This window comes from Chelonia mydas, chromosome 4 (genome assembly GCF_015237465.2).
Source record: "Chelonia mydas isolate rCheMyd1 chromosome 4, rCheMyd1.pri.v2, whole genome shotgun sequence".
NCBI classification, from domain to species: domain Eukaryota; kingdom Metazoa; phylum Chordata; order Testudines; family Cheloniidae; genus Chelonia; species Chelonia mydas.
In genome coordinates, this window is record NC_057852.1 from 69,257,043 (window position 1) to 69,280,612 (window position 23,570).

Below are 23,570 nucleotides of genomic sequence, written 5' to 3' on the forward strand. Positions count from 1 at the left end.
AAGGGCAACAAAGATGATCAAAGGTATGGTACGGGTATGGTTCCATACAAGAAGAGACTAAGAAGATTAGGGCTGTTCAGTTTGGAAAAGAGATGACTAAAGAGGAATATGATAGAGGTCTATGAAATCATGAATGGTGTGGAAAAAGTGAATACAGAAGTGTTATTTACTCTTTCAAGCAATACAAAAACCAGGCGTCACCCAATAGAAATTAATAGGCAACATGTTTAATACAAACAAAAATAAGTACTTTTTCACACAATGCACTGTGGAACTCTGCCATGGGATGTTGTCATGGTCAAAAGCAAACTTGGTTCACAAAAGAATTGAATGAGTTCATGGCTCTTAGTTAAAATGGTCAGGGATGCAACCCCATGCTCTGGGCAACCCTAAAACTCCATCAGAAGCCAGGAGTGGAAGTCGGGGGTGGATCACTACACGATTGGCCCTTGAAGCTCTGGTATAGGCCACTATCGAAGACAGGATACTGGGCAAGATGTCTGACTCATATAGTAGCTCTTATGTTTTAACTAAAAAGATGTTGGGTTATCAACTCAGTATTCAGGCCTGTAGTCAAGCATATTAGATCATGGGAGTTGTGGGCAAATTCCCACCAATAAGTGAAGAATGCATCTTTCTTAAGTTTTCCATGGTCATAAAAAATGGAAAAATTTCAGAAATTTCAAAAAGCAATTGTCATAGTAGGTCATGATACTAATTTATGGTTGTTCCCACATGCTGCCAAAAGCAAAAGTGCATCCAGACTCATTGTATCCCAAAGGAGCAATGCAATGTAATTATGTGCTACCACCCAAATTGCTCTGAAATATTAAATTGTGGAGTAAGTTTTAAAAGGAGAATATTCATATATAGAGTTATAAAGCTGATCAGCCACTTTCTGCATTAATCCCCTTAATGTTGTTTCAAAGCCAACTGGTAGAAATTTTTCAATCAAATATTGACACATTTATTGAATTCTGAAAATTTTCAGCCATCCCTATAGGTGATTAAAAAAAACAGGAAAATTGTTAACATTTTTCAACCAGCTGTGGTTTCCAGTATTGGTGTCTCAATAAAACCTTTTTAATCTCACAGCTCACTTTCTTTTGTTTGATGTCGCAATGAATTAGTAATCCTGTGTGTTTGATGTTATAGGCAATTGTCATGGAAATGAATGAGATGTTGCAAATTCAACATTATGAACATGATTTCATTGTATGAACACATAAGGAAAAGAGCAAGCCCTTGTTTAAAAGGGAAAGATCAAATTCTGTCTTCAGACATGCAGGAATATCTGCTATGTAGCAGACAGTGAGGACTAGATCCTCAGCTGGTGTCAATTGGTGTAACTGTATTTAAATCAACGAAGTTGTCCCAGTTGTACTGAGTTAGGATCATTCCCTCGAAGTGTTACCATAATTTTTATGTCAGATGGAGTTGCAGGGGCACATATGAAGACAGAAATTGGTCCAAATCAATTAATAATTAGCAAATGTGGTAAGAAAAAGTGACGAAAACAAGATAAATACCTTTATATTTAAATTAAATAGTGAAACTTCCCTTTATGAAATTTCATTTAAAACAATGTTTTCAATTATGTACATAAGAAAGCAAGTTGGTTGTGATATTTATCTGGAACAAATTTATAAAAAATCTTAAGCCACATCCTTCCACCACACTTGCATATAACTAGTTCTCATGAAATTTTAACACTGAAAAACCATGACATTTGGTCTAAATCCGTCCTTGTAAAATAACATTTTTCTTTTTTAAAATAGAATTTCTCTTGAGTACTACCCAAAAGTACTTGGGAAAAAATGTACTTATGTTTGTCCAGAGGCATTCGCTATCCTTTAGCTTCACAATTTAGCAGTAAGTTCTCTTCTCCACATTCATTTTCATCCAAGGAAAACCAAACCAAACATAATTGTAGACAAAAAGATGGTCTGTACTTGGGTCTGGTAGTTTTCCTGTGCTGTACTGAATGCAGATTAAGTTTGTATGCTAACCAGAAGTTCAGAACCTCCAAGAAGCAGAAAAAAATTGTGTGTGTATGTTGGGAGTAGGGGGGTAGGTATGCATTTTAAACCATGGTCACGACTACATATTGGATATTTTAAAATTTAACAATGTTTAGATGGAAGAAGCAGGAGGCCAGAATCCCCCAGTCACCCAAGAGAGCAGCTTCCAGCATAAGAAGGTGGACACATACAGTGTAACATAACCATAAATAGTTAATGGTATATTGATTTCGGCAGAGCTGGGATGGAAATGAGGAAAGATACACCGGACATTTCAGGCCATTTGTCTAGTAACTGAAAGTTTATGTTTGATAAGTGAAGGCCTAAAATGGAAAATTACTGTTAAAGAAAAAAGAATAACAAGAAACAGTCATTGTAAAAGCAAATGATATGCACAGTGCAGTCAATAATTACTAGTTACAGACGGGGTTCTTGTTTTTTTGGAACAGAAAAAAAAATCATGTTAATTTAATAAGCCAGGCTGTAGAATCTTGATGATCTGAACCCTTATTATCTACCTCCCTACCAGCAATGGGTTCACTGAAAAGCTTCTTATTAATTTGAAAGCTTTCATCCATTGTGTTATTCCATATAACATGCAGGAAATATCTATCAAAATAATAAAGCTTTCAAACAAATCTATCTGCCTGTTGATAGTTATATCTTTCTACTCCTCTACCATAGCATTACATGCAGTACTGTACCTCTCTGGTCAATGGACTCATTGTATTTTGACTTCTGATTATTCAAACTCCCGACTGACCAGACGCATTCAGTGTCAGCAAAGCATTTTGGGTAATTGTGATTCCGTTTTATCTATCATAATTGCATATAGCAGTGCAGCTATTGCCAAGTAGCTTAGCTACACTCTCCCTTCCATAGCATCTCAGCCATATTTCTACTGTCATTTAGATTTCTTACAAAAATCCAAAAACTACATTAAGTAAAATGATTCACATCTAAAAATTGACTGTTTTCTTTTTTTTTAGTTCTTTTATATTTTATGCTTCAAACTATTTAAAGCTTTTTTATAAAGCTTTATAAATAATTGAGTAAATATAATGATGAGCAGTTCTTCTCCATTTTGATAAACATCACAGCCAAGACTTGAAGGCAACTGCTGGGAGCTTAGCACATTTGAAAATCAGGTCGCATAAATTAGACATCATTATATGTATTTAGAAGCCTAACTTTAAGCACCCCATTCTGAAAATCCCTAAAATTTAGACATCTAGGTTCTGCAAAATGGGTCTGGGAAGTCTTGTGAGAATATGCTCCCCTGTGAGATTTTCAGAACTTGCTATTTTAGGGTTAGAAATATCAAGAGATATGTTCAAGCTTCAAAATGTGCATCTCGGATGGTATTTTGAATTATCATCATATCTAAGTTTGAAGGTGTTGTTAGGATATCGATTGTTAGGATATACATATTCAGGCCTGTCGGTAAAGGCCTGTACTCTAAGAATTTAGATGTATTCTTATCACTTGGCTAGTTCTAGAGGTATAAAAGAAAGAATCAAAATCACTGTCTGCCGGTGTAAGGGCCTTCTCCTACTGTGACAGTCTGAGGCCCTGTTCTTAGGCTAAGGCCTTTGGCTAAGCAACAGAGGCAGCCATAAGCTGGGAAGCGATCGGTCACATCCTCACACTCCAAACTAGCCACATTGAAAGAAGGTGCTATTGGGCTGTTAGGAATACAATCCTGTCCTGATTGTGCCTATCACCTCCAGAGAAAGGGAAGTGCCTAGAAAATGTAAAAGGAAACTTAGTTTGATAGCATCTTGTCTGGCAAGAACTCACTTATCAATAGCTGGGATGTGAAATCCTCACTTCTGTATTGTTTTGTCATTATAGTTCCCACTTTGCTATTGTTTGTCTGTATAATCTCTGTCTGGGTCTGTGATCGTTCCTGTCTGCTGTATAATTAATTTTGCTGGGTGTAAACTAATTCAGGTGGTTATAATTGGTTATATAATCATGTTACAATATGTTAGGATTGGTCAGTTAAATTTCAGGACAGTGATTGGTTACAGTATAGCTAAGCAGAACTCAAGTTTTACTATATAGTCTGCATCAATCAGGAAGTGAGGGAGTGGGCGTGTGGGGGGGGGGAGATGGGAACAGGGAATGGGGTAAGGAAATTGCAATCATGTTTTGCTAAAGGGGGAAATGGGAACAGGGAATGGGAGTAAGGAAATTGGAATAATGTTTGGCTAAGGGCAGGAATGGGAACAGGGACACAGGTGTAAGGCTCTGTGGTGTCAGAGCTGGGAAGGAGGACACTAAGGAAGGAAACTGGAATCATGCTTGCTGGAAGTTCACCCCAATAAACATCCAATTGTTTGCACCTTTGGACTTCGGGTATTGTTGCTCTCTGTTCATGCGAGAAGGACCAGGGAAGTAAGTGGGTGAAGGAATAAGCCCCCTAACATCGATATTCAGGCCTGTCTGTAAAGGCCTATACTTTAAGAATGTAGGTATATGTTTATCATTTAGCTAGTTATAGAGGTATAAAAGAAAGAATCAAAATCACTGTCTGCCTGTGTAAGGGCCTTCTCTCACTGTGACAGTCTGAGGCCCTGTTCTTAAGCTAAGACCTTTGGCTAAGCAGTGGGAGCAGCCATAAGCTGGAAACCAGTCATATTGAAATATGGCAATCTGGGGTTGTTAGAAAGGTGATCCGATCTATCACCTCAAGATAAAGGGAAGAGCCTAGAAAATGTAAAAGGAAATTCTGTTTGATAGTTCTTACCAAACAGAAAACTAACTTATCAATAGACATAGTTGGAAAACCCTTATATGTCTTTATAGATGTAGTTGTGAAATCCTCACTTCTCTATTGTTTTGTCATTATAGTTCCCACTTTGCTATTGTTTATTTGCATGGTCTCTGTCTGGTTTCTGTGATTATTTCTGTCTGCTCTATAATTAATTTGCTGGTGTAAACTAATTAAGGTGGTCGGATATAATTTGTTAGCTAATCATGTTACAGTATGTTAGGATTTGTTAGGTAAATTTCAGTAAAATGATTGGTTAAGGTATAGCTGACAATATTACTATATAAATTAGGAGCAAACAGGAAGTAAGTTGGGATTCGAAAATAAGGAAAAAGGAACTTGGATTTAAGCTTGCTGGAAGTTCACCCCAATAAACATCGAATTGCTTGCACCTTCAGACTTTTAGGTATTGTTGCTCTCTGTTCATGCAAGAAGGACCAGGAAGTGGGGAGGGTGAAGGAATAGCCCTCTAACAGGTGTTAATATCCAGAAATTTGGTTCAGCCTGTTACATAGAAAGTCTATTTGCAGATTTCAGCGTAACAGCCGTGTTAGTCTGTATTCGCAAAAAGAAAAGGAGTACTTGTGGCACCTTAGAGACTAACCAATTTATTTGAGCATAAGCTTTCGTGAGCTACAGCTCACTTCATCAGATGCATTCAGTGGAAAATACAGTGGGAAGATTTATGTACATAGAGAACGTGAAACAATGGGTGTAACCATGCAGACTGTAACCAGAGTGATCACTCAAGGCGAGCTGTTACCAGCAGGAGAGCGGGGGGGTGGGGGGGGAACCTTTTGTAGTGATAATCAAGGTGGGCCATTTCCAGCAGTTGACAAGAATGTCTGAGGAACAGTGGGGGGTGGGAAATAAACATGGGGAAATAGTTTTTCTTTGTGTAATGATCCATCCACTCCCAAAAGAAAAGGAGTACTTGTGGCACCTTAGAGACTAACCAATTTATTTGAGCATAAGCTTTCGTGAGCTACAGTTCACGTCATCGGCTGCATACTGTGGAAAGTGTAGAAGATCTTTTTATACACACAGAGCATGAAAAAATACCTCCCCCCACCCCACTCTCCTGCTGGTAATAGCTTATCTAAAGTGATCACTCTCCTTACAATGTGTATGATAATCAAGTTGGGCCATTGCCAGCACAAATCCAGGGTTTAACAAGAACATCTGGGGGGGGGGGGGGTAGGAAAAAACAAGGGGAAATAGGTTACCTTGCATAATGACTTGAAAACATGAACCCTAAAGGCTCAGTAACCAGAAGGCAATTTTAAAATGCATATATATTTTTAAATCACCTGCTTTTCAAACCAATTTCTTGACTTCTGGGGGGACCAGACTCATGACTTTTGAATGCTTGTGGTTGGCATTATTACAGTGGATTCAGCCAGCCAGTCACAATCCCCAAGACAGGCTCCTTAATTCACCTCTATACACCAACACACAGGTGCACCCAGACATGCCCACACACAGTTACAACCTTGCTCCTTCACCTGATAAGTGCCCAAGGTTATTACATGCTGAGGAGTGGAAGATTTCATGAGGATGAGAAGCCACTCCTCTGTATCCTGTGTGTCCTTCATGGTTGAAGAGGGAGCCCAGAGACTAAATGCAGCTGCCTTCCAGGCGTTGGGGCCACAGAAAGCCTGAAGAGGCTCACTGCTGGTGCAAAGCAGTGCTGGTGCCAAGCAGACTCCCTACAACAGTAAGGAAGCCAGGCACATGCAGATCAGTAGCCAGAGAAAGAGATGCTGCACAACAGCACAGCCCAGAAGTGCCCAGATGCAAAAGAGCCAGCCAGCAGGGGAAAACACCACAGACACAGCAAAGGCCTATGCCTGGGACAGGAACTCACAAGCATGGGCGTGGGACTGCTTTCCCAGCTTTCTCGCCATTGCCAACAGGCAGTGACCCGGTAGACAATTAGTGCAAAAATGTACTTGAAAACATTTGTTCAAGCAAAATTCACAACTTGGCTTTGGTATTCAAGATCACTTTAATTGGTTTTCTGTGAACATTCATAATCCCTGATGGGATTTTTTCATTCACAAGAAATATTTCCAGAAAGAAAAAGACTCACAAATAGTTGTGTGAACGTGTCTGCACAGAGGTTCACACAGCAAGTATCTTATTTGAGCTCACCTCCTGTCTATGAAAATTTCAAGCATCCTGTTAGAAATTATACTACATGATTTAGGTGGCGAATCACAAAGGAGGGATACCTAAGCAGAAAATACTGAATAAGTGTTGGATCATATTAAAGAAGTTCTGTATTAAAATCACAAATGAGTGTGATTCCCCATAGTTTAAATTCCAGGGTATTACCAATTAAGAGGTCTCTTGGTTTTGGTACTGTTTCTGTCCCTCTATGTGTGAAACTTGCAAGCTGCTGATTGCGTTAGTACATTCTAAGACAGAGTCTGTTCTCAAAGCAATTCACACAGAGAGAGACTCAAAGCAATACTCTGTAAACAACAGAAAACAGCACCCAAAGACTCCCCACCCTTTTGTTGTATTAACAATTGTGATTAAAATAGAGATAGAGGATGTATGTGGATGGATGCTTGGTGTGGATATAACTGAATGATCAGGGAGGTGCCAGCCTAAGAATCCAGTGTCCATCGGCTGAAGAAGGCGTCAGTGGAAATAACCAGAGGACCCCCGGAGGGCAGACTGGAATCCACTCAACAGCCTCAAGAATGGGAGAACAAAGAACAGGATAACGTCTAGCAGCACGGAGCCATCAGGAATGTGCTATCTGCTGATTGATTCAGCAACAGCATGATGAAGCAATTCCCATAGACTGGCATAGGAAGAAATTCCTATAAAAATGGACTCTAGAAAGTGAGAACTTAGGGGTCTGATTCTGCAAACCAACTTCCAGGAGCATCCGATGAGCATCTGACAAGGCCCTGCTCCCTCCTCATGTCCAGGCCACCTGGCCAGTGGCTTGGCATGAGCAGCTCTAAGGCTGGTAACTATGATAACAACCTTGCAGAACCTGTGTGTGTGTGTGTTTGTATGAATGAATGTGTGAATACATATGAGTTTGAATGGAATGTTATAGCTATAACTAACTGCTTACTATGATTCTTTCTGTATTCACAATAAATGTGGTATTTTGCCTTTTCCTCTTTAATAAGATCCTGCTGGTTTTAATTTTATTGGTATACATAAGTGGAAAAAAAACATTTGCATCAGATAGTGAACAATAGACAGTTGAAATATGTTTACATGAATCATTTGTAGAATGTTTTCATGGACTGAACAAATCTGTATAATCTGCAAACAAAAAAAGGACAGATTAACTGAATAAATTATTCACTACAAACTGTGTCTACAGATTTAATTGGATACTATCCTCACAGGAGCAAGGATTAAGTGTTTTGTACAGTATCATCAGAAGTAAAGGATTAGAAGATTTTTTTGTGGGTTTTGTTAGAATTTTTTGTGCAGACAGACCACAATGTTTGGGCCCAATGCAGTATTTAACCACTGGAATAATTCACCAAAGGTCATGGTGGATTCTCCCTTGCTGGCAACTTTAAAATCAAGATTGGATGTTTTCTAAAAGTTACCATCTAGGAATTATTTTGGGGAAGTTCTATGGCCTATGTTATACAGGAGGTCAGACCAGATGATCATAATAGTCCCTTCTGGCCTTAGAACATATGCATCTATGAATCAGTATCCAACATCTTTTTGGGGATTGTTGAGGGAGTGTCAGTGTGAAGGAGTCACAATAAAATATAACCTAAGATTACAAAGATTTCATAAAAATTTGTTTTCAGTGTCATGCAATGAGAATTGCTCTATGTGTGAAGCTAGAACTATTTAAATACCTAAATGTTACAGGAACATATAACCAGTTCATGATGGTACAAATCAATTTGAAAAGGAAACAAAGGAAAAACTTATTGAAATATGCTGACTTCCACACCATGAAAAATCTTGACAAAGAAGTTTATGTAGTTCACTATGCGCAAACAAAAAGATTCCACACATGGAGAATAATAAAAAACAGTATTTTAGGAACGGACATAAATTTGGCAGACCAGAGGTGAGCAGTAATTAGTGAGTAGTGACACATTGAAAGTTCTAAGTTTGTTATATAAATTCTTCATAAAATTGTCTGTTTGCAACCACACAATATAAGAAACAAAGTCAGCGTAATCCTCTCCATTAAGATATTGAAATTAAAGTTCAGTTTCTTTATTTTCAAACCAGTGGCCCATCTTTCCTCCCCCTTAACAAGTTACAGTTATTTTGGGAAGTCTAAATTTCTTGATCTTATTGCATGCACAATCACAGCCATAAGGTTGCACTAGATGTAGTTGGTTTATACTCAGTTTCTGTGTCTTAAATAAACAACATGTAATCATCATATATTCCATATAAATGAGTACTACTGGAAGTGTGGTAATAAATTTTAAAATTGTTTATTATATTTATATTCAACATTTGACATAAGCTATTTATTTCAGTGAAGACAAGGCACACTTGCACTTGCTAATACTTGGATAAATGTATATACTAAGTTCATAGCGGACATGGCTAGTCTGTTGTTTTCACTTGGTTATAGCTTGATTTCTCAAGCAATTTTTTTTTTTAAACTAGGCAGATCATGCATTCCTCATGACATGCCAAATTTGAACTTACAAAAAGTTTGAGTTCTCCAAGCAGAGTAAAACACACAGAACATTTTCCAAAAGAATGAAAAACATTTTTAACACCTCCTTCACTCAAAAAATGTCTGAAAGGATTTTTTCCCCAAACATCCCAAAGTATTCATCTTTGACTTGAAATAATAATAATAAATTTAAAAAACTCAGCTTTTGTATAGCACTTTTCAACTATATTTCTCAAAGCACTTTACAGAAGTATCATTATCCCCAACGCATACGAAATTTCACCCAAAAGGAATTTTTTTTCTTTAAACTTGTAAATGATTGAAAATACAGGTTGGATGTAAAAGCACTTCTTCAGCCATATTACAGTTTCGTTTCTGCAACACTATAACAAGAATCAAGGCTGCTGTTTTCTAGTCTTCAAAGGCCATATAATACATTTACTGTGCTAAAATGAACCCCAAGGATTACAGCAAATATGTAAACACAAGCCCATCAAGCAGCACAATATTTTAATAGGGACAGTCATCAGCAGGGGTTGAACTGGTGGGAGGGGAAGCAATGGTACTTTGTCAAGCCTCCGCAATAAACCAAATTCTGCCCACTTGAGCTAGCAAAAATGAAACATCACAGTAGATTGTGCAGCTCTTCATATTCTGAATGACTCTCTCCTTCCTTTCATGACTGGCCATCAGTGAAAGAGTGTTAACAGTAGACCTGCTTAGAAAATGTTTTTTTCACACACACACTCCCATTGAAAATTTCAATTACATACACAAAAATATCATTTTCATTGCAAACTTTCCACAGAAAAATTTTCAAAAGCATGAAAATTGAAAACTTTCAGCTGAAAACCAAAAGTTTCCATCAGGAAAATCAAAACAAAATATTCCATTTGATCCAAATCAAAAGTATTTTGGTTTGTGAAACAGAATCAAAATGTTTTGTTGGGGGAAGTTCAACATTAAACTGAGTCCAACCTGCACTGCCTCCTACAAATTGTAATGCGGGTGTCTTGATACACTAAGGGATATTCTAATGTTGGTCTCTCTTGCTGAAGCTTTTCAACTGTATATAAATGATTTATATGCATTGGGCCAGACAGAGAATGACTCTCACTGTATATGTGAGAGACAAATATTTAAATCCCTTTGCCGCATCAGGCAGAGGGGGGAAATTGAACTGGGGTCATCCCCTGAGTTCCCTAATAAGTGGGCTAAAAGTAGGCCTCCTCTTCCTTGTCCCATTCATTTTGTGTGGAGTTAGGTATCCTCTGAGAATGCCTACTGGATTTGGCCCCCCAGGTGAGATAGGCAGGGGGGAACATCTAGTTTTACCACGTTTGAGCATCCTGCTGGGGCTTAGGCATGAGTCAGTCTCTCTGGTGCCTTGACTGAGGCACTGTGTGCATGCCTAAGGCAGGAATTTAAGTGCCATGGGGATTTTAATAGCAAAAATGTAGATACAAAGTGAGTTTAGGCACCTCCAGTTTAGGCAGCAGATTAGCAGGAGGGTTGAGGATATCAATGGTGCCTAAATTTTGGCTTTAGGTGCCTAAATCCATTTGTGGATCTGAGTCCTGGAGCACAAAATGTGGAGATATATTAATTTGGGGGTTCTTTTCATTTGCCTTCTGGTGTTGGAATGTTTAGGGTACATGTTTTCAAGCTTTTCTGCACAGTTACAAGGACAGGAAATTTACTTGTTTTTAAAACAAAAGCTCAGATTGGCAATAACCTTATTCCAGCTGCTGCTGATGGAAATAAAACACCAAATATTGCAAGACTCGCATAAATATAATGAGAGTTGGCAAAAAATGAAAATGTTTCTCTCTGTTTATGAGTGGGTGGTGACTACTGCCATCAGCCAATATATTCCAAAAACAGTGCCTAAAGTTAGGCTATTAAGTCTATTTGCACCAGAAACTCTACATCCGCTCCTGAGGTACACAGAATTTTTCATGACAATCTACCTAAGTCTATGCATTTAAGAGAACTTAGAAAAATTGCTCTTAAACAAAAAGCTCTGTATAACCATGACTATGAAGTCATTATCTCTCCTGCACCATTTTAGGCACCTAAATAAATGGCTTTTTTTTTCCAACAGTGCTAAGCACCCAGTAGTTCCCACTGAACTAAATGAATGTATATTGGTGTGAAACTGGTACAACAGAATAGACCCATAGTATTCAAAGTGTTTGGGAGAATCTAGAATGAGAAGCATAGTCTCATTTACAGGAGCAGTCAAATAAATGAAACAATAGCATTCAACCTTCATTTTGCTCCATAATGAAAGCTACATCATAGCACCATATCAAACATTTATTAAACTCAACATCTTGTGAAAACAAACCTCACAGTAGTTGATTCACTATATCAATAATAATTTAGTCACAGCCGTTAGAACTCTGCTTTAAAGAACCCATTAATTGTTTTTCTAAATCTTTTTTAGTGGAAGAAGGTCCAATAGATTTAAGCAAGTCATTACAAGAGAGAGGTTCTTCAGAAGAAAAGGTTGTTTGAAGCTGTAAAATAACTTTGTTTTCCAGTTGTATAGTAATTTTCTCATAAACAAGACAACAGCAAACCTCCGTGGTTCCTGTGAGGTACTGAATGCAGTCCATTCTCACCGAAGTCAATGGATTTGAGAGGTGCTCAATCTTCTTGTAAGATCAAGGTCCATATCTTGCACTTTGATAGCTTGGCATTACAAGAAATCTTACGCAAATTCATGCAGAAAATATGAGCAGTGTAAGTCATTGACCTACAACCACTGATCCATTTTGAGTGTTCTTTTGGTATAATTTACAGGACAACCTTAGAATATATTTAAACCCAGGTCTGAAGGTAAAAAGTTACCTTTGCCATCTTCTGAATACTCTTAAATGGTTGTAATCAATTTTTCTTCACTTAAGTACATTCATGTCTTGATATCTCAGACAAAGTACTGTGATGTTCATGGCAGGTTAGTGACCTTCTCATGATATAAATAATAAAATGACAATCTTTAACTTCTTACACTCCCTAAAGGCTATTAATTGAATCCTTTTAAGAGCTTGCAGTAAATTTTATACACATAATTATCTGATTTACTTTTAGTGTTATCATATAAATTATGTCCATAAAATTTCCACTTGCCAATAAAACATAGTAATAATATTGTATTAATCAGAAATGAGTCCATCCATAATTATTAAATTCTGTAAATATAATTAGACACATTAAATTGCTTCACTATTTTTGGACTGGTGCATTGTCCTAACAAGAGGTGTATGATACGTAAATTGTCACCTACACAGTAGTTGGAAGTTTAGAAATTTGGTGACTGTTTCTATTTAATTCTCCTGAAATAATGTATGAACTGTAATAGTAGTTTTCAAAACACAACTGCAATTTTAAAAGACACCATCTCCCTCCAGTCTCCACCCTTTCTTAAAGGAATTCCTTTTTACCTGAAATTTTGCATTTGTATTCTCTAGCAAAAGGAGGGTTTTTTAAACATAAAGCTAAGCAAACAAGGCATTTTTGAAACCTGAGTTTGCAAACTAAGAGGTTTTTCACCTTTTTTCACATTTTTCTGGAATGTCATAACTTCAGACAACTTGGGTCTGAAGTTATCATGGACCTGATTCACCATTATTTTTTTCCTGTTTCACACTGATATAGCTCTGTTGATTTAAACACCATTACACTGGTGTAAAACTGGAGTAATGGTGTGAACAATCAGGTTCCACATTTGTTTTATCTATTTGTTAACTATGAGAACTAGTATCTTTGAATGTATTTTGAAAGCCATGTGGTTCATTTGTGAGTTATATTCATAATGAATAGTTGAATATTGCAAGCCAGACCTTCAGCAGGTATAAATTTTCCACCTAACCCTCCATGATCAGTCCAGAGGAAAACTCTATATCTGAATCTCCACTTATCAACACTGTAAATCAGAAGTAATGTCACTGAAATTATTTGAGTTATACTGTTGTAAGTTAAAGGAGAATCAGCACCAAAGGAGGATACAACATCACATTTGTAGCACCTTAAATATCAATTTCCTGACTTTGAATTTCCATGGCTTCAGAAGATTTGGTTTTCTTTAATAACTACAAGAATCAATTTAACTGATATAGATTTGTAACTTAACTGATTTTTGTCTGGGATATTGAAAAAGAATTATAATACTACTTGTGTGTATCATTTTAAAGAGGGTTCCCCTTTTATATTTATATATAAAAATAATCATATTTTCAAAAGAAGACTCTCTCAGATACCTTATACTTAGTTTTATTATGGGGGTTGGGAGAAAGGCAAGAAATAGACTATAAATATATTCTATTCCATTTATGCTTAAGACAAACGCCTGGCCCAGCATGTAAATATCCAGAAAACAGGTGTAAGATACCACAACAGCAAGGGATATTTTTATATCTGGATAACAGCCATTCTTTAGATTACCTCTGATCAGAGGAGGAATTACCTGCTAAAGAGTGAATGGATAAGGATTATTGCTGGAAAAGTGATTTTAGAAGCAAAACCACACGGATCAGGACCTACCTAACACAACCCTCCACAGTTCCTGTTGTGGGCCTCACAGTAACAGCCGTGTTAGTCTGTATTCGCAAAAAGAAAAGGTACTCCTTTTCTTGTTGTGGGCCTGTGGAGCATCTGTGGAGCAGATGTTCCATGAGTTTAGTGATGAACTAGGATTGGTGCAGAAATTTTCTACTATATACTCCTCCTGCTGGTTGTAGTTTTTCTGGCATGTGCCTGTGCAAAACACCATACAGAATTTGCCCAACGGTGTATAGGACAATCTTTCATTAATTCAAGTAAATGGTCCTTGAGGACTCTTTCCATACATCATAGGTTCTTAACTGGGTGGAAGGTGCACATCAAACTTTCCAGAAAGGGGTGCAGTAAGCCAGGCCAAATTTGAGTGAGTGGCGTTGTGACCCTGTGCACAAGATTGTTACATCACTTTCTACACTTTGAGTTTCTAGGAGGGTTTTGCACCAGGGCAGGTCAGTATCCTCCTCACTATTGTAAGGGGAAAGGAATTCTAAGAAATAGATGCTAAAGCAGGGGCATGATTCAAAAAAGGTTGAGGACCCCTGTGGTACATCATTCTTTCTGCTAACTGGTTACTCTGTGAGCTGACAAATACATCATAGATCTGGTATACTGCATTTATAAAGTCACAGTTTCCTCAGGTATAAACTAACCTTTTTCTCCTACCAAGCACCATTATTTTCTCTTTTCCACAAGCTATCTATATAACAACCTAGCATCCATAAAGCAAACATGTCAAAGGAAACAAATAGTTCACACAGTGTTTGAGGTACAGCCCAGCTTTTCCAGGTCAGTATGGCTCCATTTTAGTTGCTGCAAAACATTTTCTTAATAAATATATTTCAAGCCTCCCCTCTCTTGTAAAGTGCAAATTACTTTAGCCTTCTGAAAAAAATCAAGGAGCAAGGACTAGGAAAAAGTTGCTAGAGAATGACTCCTCGGGCAGAACTGAAGGAAACCATTTTCATACGCTCTCAGGAAGAAAGAGGTATGTGAGATACCACTTTTAATGTGTGCCCTTAGAACAGCTTTTCGGGCCTCACAGCATAGCACTCCACTCATATTTCTTACTGGAGTCTTTTCATCTATTCTGTCAACATAAAGTTCATTTCAATTTCCATGACAATAGCATTTTTTATATTTAACATGCACTGTGTGTGGATACACAAGTGGGACATTATGTACAGCCCAGAGAGTTTCAATATCACACAGATGATAACATATACATGTTTACCTCTTGCCCCCACATACACACACACACACACACACACAAAATGGAAAAGATTTGCAGCACCAGAGACAAATCAACAGTCAGCCAGGTAAAAAGACAGGCAGCTGCGAAGCTCTAAGGAGATCAAATCTTAAATAAGGGTCCTGCAGTCCTTCCCCGCACATTTGGAATACTAGATGCAGTTTTTTGTACTTTATGTGATTTTAAAACAAGCAGATGAAATTAAAAAACCCACCCTTTGCCCCTCTGAAGTGCTTGCAGCACCCCAGTACCTGCTATTTTATGTACAGGAATACCTTGGACAGCCATTTAAAACTCATCATGAACTATGAGAGGGGACCGTTAAGTGGACTATTTTATTTTAGTGCTAATGGAAAATGTTATTGAAACAGACAATGGCTCCAAGGAGATCTCTGAGGAAAACTTGGACCTAGAAAAGTTCCTCCCCCAACCCCAGGAAGGTAAAAGGAGCAACTGAATCCTATCAACAGCTGAATCACTTAAAACAACTGCATCTTATTTATAATCAGGAGTCTGGTAAAGAAAAGGCAATCTTCCTCTGCAGGAAGGAGCATTAGGTGAAGTCTGAGGGAGTAATGCAGGCTGCTAAGGAACCACAACTTGAACTCACTAGGAACTTGGGATGCACACCCAGGAAAGGCATCCAGAAAGTTAAATTTTGTAAACTGTACTTGGGTCAGTTTGTTTTGATTAGCCATCTTAAAATCTCTGCACAGCTTCAGCATTCAGGACTTTCTAAGTTTTTCTTTTTGTGAACTTTTACAAAATAAGGCCATGATCCTGCAAACACATTTGTCAGTAACTTTATGCACATGAGTAATTCTGCGGTGTTCATGTGGTCTATTCATGTACATAAAGTTTCTTACATATGTATTTGTAGAATCAGGACCTTAATGTGAAAACACCAATTAGGAGGCGTGTTCTCCTTTTTCTTTGGAGAAGATTGGTGTGATTTGAAGGGGGACCGGAATCAAGCTCCAGCCACACATTCCACTCTAGTTGGTGTTTATCTTGTACTAGAATAATTTCAAAATCCCAGTATTAGTATAATAAAAATTTAGTCATGAACTTTGACAGGTTATCCTTTCCCCATCATGTAGAAATATTAAGGTCTCATAGCCACCTCCAGTTCACAGCCAGCTCTCCCAAAATTCCTACATCCTAAAGAATCATGCTCCCTGTTTTATGAAATCAAGGCTGTGTAAACTTTAACATTTTGGCATCAAACTGTAACCTTTTGGTATTTCTTGTTTTTCACTTTACTTTTTTTCCATCTTTCTCTCTTCCCTTACTCTTTCAGTGTCAGTTTTATCACTGATTAACTTTTCTTTCCCAGCTCTTTCCCCTCTCTAAATCTTTTCCTTCATCTGCTCCCTTCCTTCTTTCCTTTCTTCCTTCATTCTCCCCTTCCTTGCCCAGTGCTTTCCCCTGATTCTTTCCCGCCTGCTTCTCTTTCCTTCATGGTTCTTTTAGTCTCCTCCCTTCTAAGTAACAGCTACCTCTCTCCCGTATTGACTCACCTTAGGCTGAGGCCCCCTCTTACTGGTGTTCCCTGGCCTTCCTGGTTACACCTATTTAGTCCCCTTTTTGTCTCCCCTTACATGCCAGGACTAGTCCACATGGGTATGTCTACTCAGCCCACAGAAGTGAGCCTCCCAAACTAAACTGACAGACTAGGGCTAGCGGGGCTCACCCTAGAACTCTAAAAATGTCAGTGTAGACAGTGCTTTGAGGTTGTAGCTCAGGCTGGAGCTTAGGCTCTGAAACTCACACCCCTCTCTAGACTTCAGAGCCTGAGCTGCAACTTCAAAGTCCTGTCTACAGCCACTAACCCTAGTCTGTCAACCTGGAATAGGAGGCTTGCTTCCACAGGCTGTGTACACATAGCCAAAATATCCAGTGTTCCTGTATGGCTAAGGCACCTAGTTATTTCAATATATATCTGCCCTCTCAACAGCTGAGCAGGGCTATACTCTGCCAAAGGATAGTGCAGCCTATGTAAGCCACTCCCCCCACCTCTTCCCCACCATTGTAGTCAACAGCAAAACTTCCATTGATTTTAGTGGATCCAGGATTTCACAATGCATCTAGAAGCTCCTGCAAAAATGGTGCATCTCTGCATTTTCCTGTACTATGGGCTATGCGTCAAGAGCACAACTGAGTCTATAAGCATCTTAAAATATGGCAAAAGATTAAAACTTAATTGTGAATATTTTCTTTTTCTGATCAACTAGTTATAACAGGATGGTGAGTATATATCACTATTAATACAAATTATATTTAAGAGTTTGAAATCAAATTAAAAGTGGTGGCCAGGAATTACTCATGGTATATCTTTAAAGAAGCAAAAATATTCATTTGTAAACATCTGATTATTGAACTATTTCAGTCATATAACTGAAGAACATGAAAATATATGTTTCTTTGAGATGCCGAATTCTTGTTCCAAATGTTCCTATCAATAAAGACAAGCTGTTATGTCACAAGGGTGGCTCCCCTGCCCTTTAACCACCTCTGCTGATAGCCATCCAAATGCCATCATGCAATTTAAGTCGCATATGATAACCTCTGAGAGGAATCAATATTTATCATCCAGAAAAATAGAACAGGATATCATTGTGAGAATCTCCCAGCTATCACGGATTTGAACTGAAATCCATTGACAGTAGTTGAAGTATAGGTCCCGTATTTTTCAGTGACAGAAGGATATACTTGAAGATTTGAGCACAGAATAATCTTACATCTTGAACAAAGAATTTTCATCATTATCTGTATGATTAAATGATTTATGCTGAAAAAAAAGCCACAAACATTTTGCTAGAAAGCTATTATGCATGCTATTTTCACTGAAATGCTTGCAATGAGTGCTATGGTGGTCTAGGTCAATTTGTAAGCTTAATAAGCTAACACACCACAGTTTATTTAGCTCTTCAGGAGCACAGCATGTAGTCTCTTTTATCTTCCTTGCATCATATTTGATCGCTGATTAGAAACAGAGAAGCGATAACAACATTCAAGCCGTAGGGTTAAAAAAAAAAAAAAAAAAAACTCAAATGTTAGACTAGCAACCACAGCTGCAAAATGAATGGCTAGCACCAGCTCAAGAAAATATCAGGGTCTTAAATGAATAACAATTCAGACAAAAGGTTAATATTTTAAATTCTGCAAGCAGAATGAGCAATAGAGAATGAAGGGAATTGAAAAAAGACTTATGACTGCATTTAAATGTAATAAAGGATTTGAAGCTTAATTGCTTATGTTACAACTAATTTCATGGCTAGATGGTGTCTTGAGCAGCCAGTCGTAAATAATCATTGTTCTGGAATCTGTCCATCCATATTTCATTGTCTATTTCCTTTATTTTAACACTTTAATTATGAACTGTATCTACTCAAAGTTATCATTAAAAGACAGATACTAATTAGCTCAAGTGCCACAGAGAAATGCTACCAGTCAGTACAAGTGGTTTCAGCAAAGCCTAAAGGAGAAAAAAAAATCTCTTCCTTGAGTTGCTGAAATCAATTTAATTGTGCCTACTGTATCTATTCAGTATGTTCCGCTATTAACACCCCCCACTGTGTCTATTCAGTATATTCTGCTACTAACACCCCCACTGTGTATTAACATTTTAAAGGTAACTATAAATTTTTTTCCCCTGAAGTTAGGGCTAATACATCAGATACACTGAATAAAGATAATAAAATATTTAAACTGTGCAATTAGTTATTTGCTGAAGCAACAACTTTCCTGCATTTTTATTTGAATGGTAAAGAACTTCCTGACAAAACAAAACAAAAAACACTCAATTTCTGGTTCAGTAATAGACAAGTAGAAATGATGTAAGTATTTCTCAAGGTTTTCCTCCTAACAACTCTCTTTGTAGTTGTTGAGGGTGGTTTTATGTCTGAGGCTTTTATACCTCACAGACAAGCAGTGAGTAGAAAAAATTAGAGAAGAAATGTTATCAGGATTAAATCAAACCACCTAGATTACAAGAAGTAATCTATTTCTTAACAATTATCTAAGGATAGTGCACAAAACTGCTGATCTTTTCCTCCTATATGCCAGAAATTTGTTCTTTGTAAACAAAAAAAAACATGGTCAAATTATCTTGGGGTTATTTCCCTTATAGACAGATTATAGCTTCACAAATATTTCATCTTTTCTATCAAAGGAATTAATTAAAATGTTGTCTTTCAGTGACTGTAGTCAGCTTCAGTAGGAAACAGAAACCATGATGCAATTAGAACAGAAAAATAGCACAGTACATCTAAGGACTTATTTTATTCCTGGAACTTCTAACCAAAAACAAGGATAATTCTGTAACCAGCAGAGTCACATGACAAGTCACATGTAAACATGCACTGCATGTTCAAACAAATGCATATATGAGTCTGTGTCTAGATCTGAGTTAGACATTCTAATACTTCCAGGGGAGGATGAGTACAGTCTATATTAATCATCCCCCAGCTCTGCACAGAAGGACAGAAAAGGAAAAATACATGATTCTTCCAGATGATCATCTAGCCATCAAAAGCAGCGGCCCTGAAAAAACACTCCTGGCATCATCCTTTTATGTTTTGAGAACAAAACACAGCAGAAAAAGGGGAAAACATAACAAAAAAGTACAAAGGTCTAGATCCATAGAGGTACTTGGGCATTTTAATGCTCAGAATCAGATGCTAAAAGGCTTCCATAGTGTGTTTAAACTCAGGGAGAAAAATAGGACAAAATAGTAACATACCATAGTTCTCGAAGGTGTTTCCACCTTCCTTATTTGTGAACTTGGAGTTTCTTATATTATATGATTTAAACTGGCTCACATATAGTACAATCTATTTATTGAACAGGAAATAAAGCCATTTTGTATGTTACCTATGGATATTCATCTAGGGTGAAATTCACCCATGGGCCTAATGCACCCCTTTAATAAGGTTGCCAACTTTCTAACCACACAAAACTGAACACCCTAGCCCTGCCCCTTCCCTGGGGCCACGCCCCCTTCTCCAAGGCCCCATCCCACTCACTACATTCCCCCTCCCTTGGTGGCTCGCTCTCCCCCACCATCACTCAACTTTAACTGGGCTGAGACAGGGGGCTGGGGTGTGGGAGGGGGTGAGGAGTTTGGGGTGCAGGAGGGGACTCCAGGCTGGTAGGGCAGGGCTGAGGGATTCAGAGTGTGGGAGGGGGTTGTGGGTTGAGGCAGGCGTTAGGGGTGCAGGAGGGGGTGAGGGCTCTGGCTGGGGGTGAAGGTTCTGGGGTAGGGCTGGGGATGAAGGGTTTGGGGCACAGGAGGGGACTCCAGGTTTGGGGGGGCTCAGGGCTGGGGCCGGGGGTTAGGGCTCAGGGTTGGGGCGCACTTTCCTTGGGCAGCTCCTGGTCAGCGGTGCAGTGAGGCTAAGGCAGGCTCCCTGTCTGTCCTGGCTCCACGCTGCACCCTGGAAGCAGCCAGCAGGTCTGTCTCCTAGGTGGAAGAAGGGGCCAGGAGGCTCCGTGCACTGCTCTCACCCACCGGTACCACCTTCACAGCTCCCATTAGCCACAGTTCCCAGCCAATAGGAGTGCTGAGCCAGTGCTCGGGGTGGTGGCAGCGTGTGGAGCCCCATGGCTCTCCTGCCTAGGAGCCAGACCTGCTGGCTACTTCCGGGGCGCAGCACAGAGCCAAGACAGTTAGGGACTAGCCTGCCTTAGCCCCGCAGCACCACCGACCGGACCTTTCACGACCCAGTCGGCAGTGCTGACCGGAGCCACCAGGGCCCCTTTTCGACCAGGCATTTGAAAACAAGACACCTGGCAACCCTACCCTTTAAGTCTCACTTAAACCCTGTTTTCAGGATTTAAGTTGCAAGTAGGCTGTTTGCTGGCCTTCTGCACAGGTGTGAATTGCACCACTAGCCCTTTAAATGAGATTAGGTGATGAGAACTGAAGTTCACACCTAAAAGAATTTAAGAGTAACTGGTAAATATGGCTCATCTACTCCTCTTCAGCTTTTTTTCAACTGATGCCTGTGATGGCTGGCTGCATAGAGGATTCTCTCCTTCCCCTCTTCCCCCGCCATTGAAGCAGCATGCAGGCTCTATCCATGACTCTTATGACCACAAGTTGGAAAAGCGGGCAGGGAAGCAACAGTATTGCTGTTCCTATTGCTGGAATCCTTGCCCTGTTTACTGGATGCAGTGCTGTAAAGAAGCTTTACCACTTGAAAATGTAGCAGTTTAACAAAATGCACAATAATTGAATTTGTTTATTATATTCCAAAAGCCACTTCCAAATACATTAGAAATTAGAGGCAAACTCAGAACAAACTATATGAAAGCAGAAAACAAGGAGAAAGAGGATGCTCATGGTCATTCTTTCATACAGTCACCTTTCCTTGTTGTCAACCAAGAAAGAATACTACAAGCAGACCTGGGGATTGGTACCTTTGTTTTTTCCTTTTGTTAGAAATTCACCCAGGAAAATGGATGGTTTTCCTACAAAAGCTGGGAGATCTAGAGCCCGAATTCTAATCCCAGCTCTGGCACAGATCTCCTGTGTGACCTTGTATAAACCACTTAATTTCTACTCCCTTCATTTGGAAGATGAAGAAAATACCTCCTCTAGACTGTTATTGCAAGGATAAATTCACTTGTGCTTCTTAAAAAGCGTTGAGATCTGCAGATGAAAGAGGCCATGAGCACAAATCATCGTCATCCTGGTGTAGTATATTGCCAGGAAAGGTGGATTCACACTGTTCTGGAGCTCTCAGAACATGAATTTGGCCTTGTAGTACTTACTCAGGCCAGGGGCGGCTCTACCAATTTTTCCACCCCAAGCAGTCGCTGCCGAATTGCCGCCGCACCCAGAAGAGCAGCGGAGCTGTAGCCCAAAAGCCACTGCGGCGGGAACAGCGGCAGAGCTGCCACTGAATTGCCACCGTGGGACACGGACTGCCGTACCATTCTGAATGCCGCCCCAAGCACCTCCTTGGAAAGCTGGTGCCTGGAGCTGGCCCTGACTCAGGCAAAATTCCCTGTAAGTTTGATAGTCAAAACAGACCAAATACAGTGGTAAATGTTTCTTGAACGAAGACTGAAGGATTGAGTTTTATCAAGACAAATCACTATCCAATGGTACATCTTGTACAACATTAGGCACATAAACTGAAAATAACAGTTTTCTAAGATGATTTTGCCTTTAATTTGTTCATTTTAATTTCTTCCCATTCTACTCTCCTAATCATTTGTACAGTTTTCTTGTAATCTTTAGAAATATACAGTTCAGAAATAAACAGCTGATGCAAAATTAGACAAGCAATCAAATACAAAATAAATAAATTAATAATAATAATAACGAAATGATAAGTTAGACAAAGCAGAATGTTTTTATCATGTTCTCAATCTTTGAGGAAATTTAAGTGCTATGCATTTGTTTGACAAATGTGTATTGTACTTGAAGTAATAAAACCAATTACAGTGACATTTGCAGCCATCTGGATTACATATCTTGCTGTGCTAGCCATGGTTAAACATTTTAAATTGTAACTTCTGTAAACAAAGCATGTTCCATGGGGAAAAAAATGAGTTCAGTTTACAAATGAAATAATTCTTAATACCAATTATCTGTTGTCATGGCAAAAACTGAGCTTCAAGAGGCATGTGTTTTGCTTGTTTGGCATCCAGAAGCTGTTTCCCAGATGGGGGCACAGCAGAAAAAGTTAAATGTCTATAAAAGACAACTAAGGTCAGATATCCATCCCACTGGCATTTACACATTGCCATTAAAGTTACGTTTTAACACCATTAATTATGCTTGACTGCCTCCTTTTCCCTTTTTTAAGCAAATAATTGGAAAGTATTTTTGCAGTGAAAAATTCCCTCCAAGCTAGTTAGAGGGATGTTCTTTGTACTAATGTGATTTTCCTTGCAGTGTTAGGTTAGTCATGGTAAATTGTAAAGTATTTTATTGTATCCATAGTAATTTTACATTTAAAGTGTGAAAAATTAAAAGCAGCATCCACAACAATTCAAATATGCCATTCCAGTATTACTGAAGGTTCTCTTGAAACATTTTAATGTGGTTTTTAATAGGTTTGTCATGAAAAGATTTTCTTGGCTGCAAATTCAAGGATTTTTTTTACTCATTTAGTTACAAACCTTTGATTAAATAATTGCTGAGTCCTTCATTATCATTGGCATTACAAATATCATATGTGGGCAATACACATTGATTCCAAAGTTCTTTCCATGAAGCAGGAAAATATTTCTAGGAATTTTAGAAACAAGTGTAACTCTTCTGCCAGTTACTGGAGCAGCAATAAGGGCCACTTTCCAATA

General features: G+C 38.6%; 1 long non-coding RNA gene across 1 annotated transcript; it reads left to right on the forward strand.

Annotated features, from left to right (window-relative positions):
• Nucleotides 1-61: 61 nt before the first annotated feature.
• LOC122465727 lies at nucleotides 62-2,520 on the forward strand. Its single transcript, XR_006290750.1, has 3 exons — nucleotides 62-288; nucleotides 2,392-2,396; nucleotides 2,502-2,520. It is a non-coding gene; the product is annotated as an uncharacterized LOC122465727 (long non-coding RNA).
• The last annotated feature ends 21,050 nt before the right edge of the window (nucleotides 2,521-23,570 follow it).